The sequence below is a fragment of the Solanum stenotomum genome, unplaced genomic scaffold, assembly GCF_019186545.1.
Source record: "Solanum stenotomum isolate F172 unplaced genomic scaffold, ASM1918654v1 scaffold11691, whole genome shotgun sequence".
NCBI classification, from domain to species: Eukaryota; Viridiplantae; Streptophyta; class Magnoliopsida; order Solanales; family Solanaceae; genus Solanum; species Solanum stenotomum.
This window is the reverse complement of record NW_026021685.1, coordinates 170,154-177,232: the sequence shown is the minus strand read 5'-3', so window position 1 is coordinate 177,232 and position 7,079 is coordinate 170,154. Positions and strand designations below refer to the sequence as shown.

Here is a 7,079-nt window from a genome sequence, read left to right as displayed (position 1 = left end):
AAAAAAAGGATAAATTTGAATTTAATAATGCAGATTCGTTGGCTATAACTTTTCTTATATTAGTTATTTGACTCATACAATTAAATAAAATAATATCTAAATAGCACATGAATATATATATATCAAATTATGTAATATATATCACTTGTTATTATGTAAAATAATATTTCCACTGAGCCTGAGGAAAATAAATTCTTCATTAATACGACGATTAATACTGGCTTTTATTAATGTAACACCTTGATCTTGACAAATAATTGAAGATTTATTTTCATAAAATCTACCAGTAGCAGGATATACATGAGTCAAAATCTTAGAAAGTGATTCTTCAAGATGTCGTACCATAGTATTAGTGGTAATTTTAGAGTTATTTTTGGGATAAAATAGAACAAATGACATATTTGTTTGCTCAGCTAATTGATCAAAAAAAGATAATTTGTAATTTTGGAGGTGATATGGTGTTGGTGATGGTGGTTTTATGAGTTTTTTCGACATGATTTTAACTTGAATTTGGTCATTAAAATCCAATATTTTATGTGACAAAAATGTTAAGAAGGAAAAAAAAACAATTTTAGAATGTTTGAAGACAAGTTGATAGGTCTACAATGCTTTCTATTTATAATAATAAAATAAATTGAGAAAATGATTTCTTAATGAGACTTTTCCCACCTTAAATATTATTCTATCACTCTCTCTTTTATCTCAAATTAATTACCGCAATTTTTAAAAATAAATATCTTAAACTATCAATCATTTTAAAAGTTTAGATAATTGATTATTATTTTTAAAATTCTATTTTTAATAATAATTATCATTAAAAAATAAAAACTACAAAGACATCTTCTAATTAATAATTTTTAAATTTTCAAAAAACGTATAAAAAATAAACACCACATACTACCTCTGTCCCCAATTACTTGTCCATTTTTCTTTTTTTAGTTGTCCCTATTTACTTGTCCATTTTGACAAATCAAGAAAGGACAATTTTTTTTTAACTATTATATCCTCAATTAATTATTTTGAAAAAAGTAGAATTTTTTGAAAATCTTAAGTTATTAATTCATCTACTTCATAATTAATAGGGGTAAAATAGTAAACTTACTATGTCAATCATTGTTTTTCTTAGGATAAATTACCTATATACACATCTTTATTTTCCATAATTTCCATCATTCCCTACCATTTTAAAATATTTCCAAAATCCCTTATTTTTTTTCAATTCTCAAGTCAAACGGATACATAAGTATTTCAGCCTTAACACATGATTTCCTTCCCTTTTTCACTCCTTTAATCTCTCCCTAATTTCACTCTACAATCTTATCAGTTACAATTTTCATATCAATTTGATTTTCAAAAGGATTCTCTACAATCTTATCAGTTACAATTTTCAAAGGGATTCTCTACAATCTTATCAGTTACAATTTTCATATCAATTTGATTTTCAAAAGGATTCTCTACAATCTTATTAGTTACAATTTTCATATCAATTTGATTTTTTTGCCTCATTTTTTCTTGTTCATCTTTTTCTAATATATATGTGTTCAGATTTTTAATGTATTTAGTTATTTTTGTTTCTTAAATTAATGTATAATGTCTTCGTTTCAACATTATGATACATTACAATTTCATTATGTACAATGTATCGTGTTCAAATTACTAAATTATCTTACGGTTATAGTTTGGGATACATTAACTAGATTTTTAATGTATCTAGTTAATTTTGTTTCTTAAATTAATGTATAATGCCTTTGTTTCAACACTATGATACATTACAATTTTATCATACATAGTGTATCGTGTTCAAATATTAATTTTGATACTTGATATAAACCTTCTACTAAATGTATCATTTGTCATGTATCTAGGTGTTGCTATGTATTGGATACACAACATTCTATTCTTGCATGAACAAATACACAATTTTTTAAACATGATACATAAATTTGAATTTACGCTAATTGTATATGATACGTAGCAACTACCAGATACATAAATAGTAATGTATTGATAAATCTATCCATCTCGGAAATAATTCAAAAAACGATTACACAAAATTATAAAAGGTATGAATGATCCATCAAAGGTATGGATCTCTTTAGAGTTTATGTTTGTTGTATCAATCCATAACGGATACATTGAAAATCCAAACTCTTGATTCTTCACCTCAACGATGTATCATATCTCCAAATTTTTCCTCAACTCATCGATCTTTAATTCAGCTACAATGGTTGATTTTTGAGATTCACAAATCAATATTTTGACCAACAACCATTCATCACTTTTGTATCATTCATACCTCACCTCACTTTCTCATATTCCGAAAAGATTTGCTTCAGATTCTGGAAGGAAATCCCCACTTTCTTAGATTCCGAAAGGATTTCCTTCTACTATATATCGATTTTGCAAGTTTTCCTCATCTCATCGATCTACTGCAATGGTGGATTTGAGATTCATAAAAGAAATTATTTGCCCAACAATTATTCATTATGTATCTTATCAAATTTTTGGTAAATTTGAATCTGATTTGAATGATTATTCGATGAACATGAGACGATGAATAGAGAGAAAAATATGAATTTTGAATTTGTTGATTCTGGAAGGATTTGCTTCTGATTGAATTGTTTGAAGCTAGGAGGATTTGAAAGAGAATTGAGAGAAGAAAATTTGAATTTTGAAATAATTGAAGCAGTTACCATTTGAGAAAGATTGACAACAAATTGATTAGCGTGATTTGGGGAACTCACATTCAAAATTGATTACCTTTCCTTTAAAAGTGTAACTGAATTTGTTTTAATGTATTGGAATTAATGTATCCGACTTGTTTGCTATGTAGCCGGATAACACTGATTTTGAGGGATTTTTGTAAATTGGAAAAGAGTAGGGATACAATGTAATTTAGGTCTTTACACTATGGGATTTAGGTAAGTTATACTTTTTCTTAATAGGTGTGTCAATTCAAAAGTGGACAAACAATTAGGAACAAAGAGAGTATAATTTGAAGTTAATGCGAAGAAGCAATCGGAGATTAGGTTTCCCACCTACCAATGAGTACAATCATGTATTATGTCTCTTAATAAGATTTTTCATTATATTTGATCATGAAAATGATTTTTTGATTTTATTTTTTAAAAAATTAAGATTGAATCTAGAGTTATGTTTGATCATACATTTTCACAATAATAATTCGAACTTGAATACTTTATTTAAAGAAATATGAAATACGATTCAAACATAAAACATAATTTAAGAAAACTATTTTATAAAAAATATAAAAATAGGATAAATTTGAATTTAATAATGCAGATTCGTTGGCTATAACTTTTCTTATATTTGTTATTTTACTCATACAATTAAATTAAATAATATTTAAATAGCACATATATATCAAATTATGTAATATATATCAATTGTTATTATATAAAATAATATTTCCAATGAGCCTGAGGAAAATAAATTCATCGTTCATAGGACGATTAACCTTGGCTTTTATTAACGTACCACCTTGATCTTGACAAATAATTGAATATTTATTTTCATGAAATCTACCAGCAACAGGATATACATGAGTCAAAATCTTAGAAAGTGATTCTTCAAGATGTTGTACCATAGTATTAGTGGTAATTTTAGAGTTATTTTTGGGATAAAATAGAACAAATGGCATATGTGTTTGCTCAGCTAGTTGATCAAGAAAAAGATAATTTTTAATTTTGAAGGTGATTTGGTGTTGGTGAGGATGGTTTTATGAGTTTTTTGGACATGATTTTAACTTGAATTTGGTCATTAAAACACATTTTTTATGTGACAAAAATGTTAAGAGGGAAAAAAAGACAATTTTAGAAGGTTTGAAGACACAAGTTCATAGGTCTACCATGCTTTCTATTTATAATAAATAAAATAAAAAAATATTGGGAAAATGATTGTGGAAATGATTTCTTAATGACACTTTTCCCTCCTTAAATATTATTCTATCACTCTCTTTTATCTCAAATTAATTACCGTAAAATTTAAAAATAAATATCTTAAACTATCAATCATTTTAAAAGTTTAGATAATTAATTATTATTTTTTAAATTCTATTTTTAATAGTAATTATCATTAAAAAATAAAAACTACAAAGATATCTTCTAATTAATGATTTTTAAATTTTTAAAAAACGCATAAAAAATAAATACCATATACTTTCTCTGTCCCTAATTACTTGTCTATTTTTCTTTTTTTTTAGCTGTCCCTATTTACTTGTCCATTTTGACAAATCAAGAAAGGATAATTTTTTTTACCTATTATATCCTCAATTAATTATTTTGAAAAAGGTAGAATTTTTTGAAAATCTTAAGTTATTAATTCATCTATTTCATAATTAATAGGAGTAAAATGGTAAACTTACTATGTCAATCATTGTTTTTCTTAATAGGTGTGTCAATTCAAAAGTGGACAAGCAATTAGGAACAAAGGGATTATAATTTCAAGTTAATGCAAAGAAGCAGATAGGAGATTAGGTTTCCCACCTACCAATGAGTACTATCATGTATTATGTCACTTAATAAGATTTTTCGTGATATTTGATCATGAAAATGATTTTTTTAATTTTATTTTTAAAAAATTAAAATTGACTCTAGAGTTATGTTTGATCATATATTTTTGAAATAAATAATTCGAACTAGAATACTTTGTTGAAAGAAATATGAAATACAATTCAAACATCAAATATAATTTAAATAAAACTATTTTATAAAAATATAAAAATAGGATAAATTTGAATTTAATAATGCAGATTCGTTGGCTATAACTTTTCTTATATTAGTTATTTGACTCATACAATTAAATAAAATAATATATAAATAGCACATGAATATATATATCAAATTACGTAATATATATCAATTGTTATTATTTAAAATAATATTTCCACTGAGCTTGAGGAAAATAAGTTCATCATTAATACGACGAGTAACCTTGGCTTTTATTAATGTAACACCTTGATCTTGACAAATAATTGAAGATTTATTTTCATAAAATCTACCAGCAGCAGGATATACATGAGTCAAAATTTTGGAAAGTGATTCTTCAAAATGTTGTACCATAGTATTAGTGGTAACTTTAGAGTTATTTTTGGGATAAAATATAACAAATGACATATGTGTTTGCTCAGCTAGTTGATCAAAAAAGATAATTTGTAATTTTGGAGGTGATTTGGTGTTGGTGATGGTGGTTTTATGAGTTTTTTCGACATGATTTTAACTTGAATTTGGTCATTAAAATCCATTTTTTATGTGACAAAAATGTTAAGAAGGAAAAAAAGACAAATTTAGAAGGTTTGAAGACACAAGTTGATAGGTCTACAATGCTTTCTATTTATAAAATAATAAAATAAAATTTATTGGGAAAATGATTGAGGAAATGATTTCTTAATGACACTTTTCCCACCTTAAATATTATTCTATCACTCTCTCTTTTATCTCAAATTAATTACCGTAATTTTTAAAAATAAATATCTTAAACTATCAATCATTTTAAAAGTTTAGATAATTAATTATTATTTTTAAAATTCTATTTTTAATAATAATTATCATTAAAAAATAAAATATACAAAGACATCTTCTAATTAATAATTTTTAAATTTTCAAAAAACGTATAAAAAAATAAACACCACATACTACCTCTGTCCCTAATTACTTGTCCATTTTTCTTTTTTTAGTTGTCCCTATTTACTTGTCCATTTTGACAAATCAAGAAAGGACAATTTTTTTTAACTATTATATCCTCAATTAATTATTTTGAAAAAAAGTAAATTTTTTTGAAAATCTTAAGTTATTAATTCATCTACTTCATAATTAATAGGGGTAAAATAGTAAACTTACTATGTCAATCATTATTTTTCTTAATAGGTGTGTCAATTCAAAAGTGGACAAACAATTAGGAACAGAGGGAGTATAATTTGAAGTTAATGCGAAGAAGCAATAGGAGATTAGGTTTCCCACCTACCAATGAGTACTATCATGAAAAATCTCTTAATAAGATTTTTCGTGATATTTGATCATGAAAATGATTTTTTTAATTTTATTTTTAAAAAAATTAAAATTGAATCTAGAGTTATGTTTGATCATACATTTTCGCAATAAATAATTCGAACTTGAATACTTTATTTAAAGAAATATGAAATACGATTCAAACATCAAATATAATTTTAAAAAACTATTTTATAAAAAATATAAAAATAGGATAAATTTGAATTTAATAATGCAGATTCGTTGGCTATAACTTTTCTTATATTAGTTATTTGAGTCATACTATTAAATAAAATAATATTTAAATAGCTCATATATATCAAATTATGTAATATATATCAATTGTTATTATATAAAATAATATTTCCAATGAGCCGGAAGAAAATAAATTCATCGTTCATACGACGATTAACCTTGGCTTTTATTAATGTAACACCTTGATCTTGACAGATAATTAAAGATTTATTTTCATAAAATCTACCACCTGCAGGATATAAATGAGTCAAAATCTTAGAAAGTGATTCTTCAAGATGTTGTACCATAGTATTAGTGGTAATTTTAGAGTTATTTTTGGGATAAAATAGAACAAATGGCATATGTGTTTGCTCAGCTAGTTGATAAAAAAAGATAATTTGTAATTTTGGAGGTGATTTGGTGTTGGTGAGGATGGTTTTATGAGTTTTTTGGACATGATTTTAACTTGAATTTGGTCATTAAAATCCATTTTTTATGTGACAAAAATGTTAAGAGGGGAAAAAAGACAATTTTAGAAGGTTTGAAGACACAAGTTGATAGGTCTACAATGATTTCTATTTATAATAATAAAATAAAATTTATTGGGAAAATGATTTCTTAATGACAATTTTCCCACCTACCAATTTTAAATATTATTCTATCACTCTCCTTTTATCTCAAATTAATTACCGTAATTTTTAAAAATAAATATCTTAAATTATCAATCATTTTAAAAGTTTAGATAATTAATTATTATTTTTTAAATTCTCTTTTTAATAATAATTATCATTAAAAAATAAAAACTACAAAGACATCTTCTAATTAATGATTTTTAAATTT

At 24.5% G+C, this 7,079-nt stretch overlaps 1 long non-coding RNA gene across 1 annotated transcript; it reads left to right on the top strand.

Annotated features, from left to right (window-relative positions):
• Positions 1 to 326: 326 nt before the first annotated feature.
• On the top strand, positions 327 to 6,734 carry LOC125849943 (uncharacterized). Its single transcript, XR_007444728.1, has 2 exons — positions 327 to 450; positions 6,652 to 6,734. It is a non-coding gene; the product is annotated as an uncharacterized LOC125849943 (long non-coding RNA).
• Positions 6,735 to 7,079: the final 345 nt, after the last annotated feature.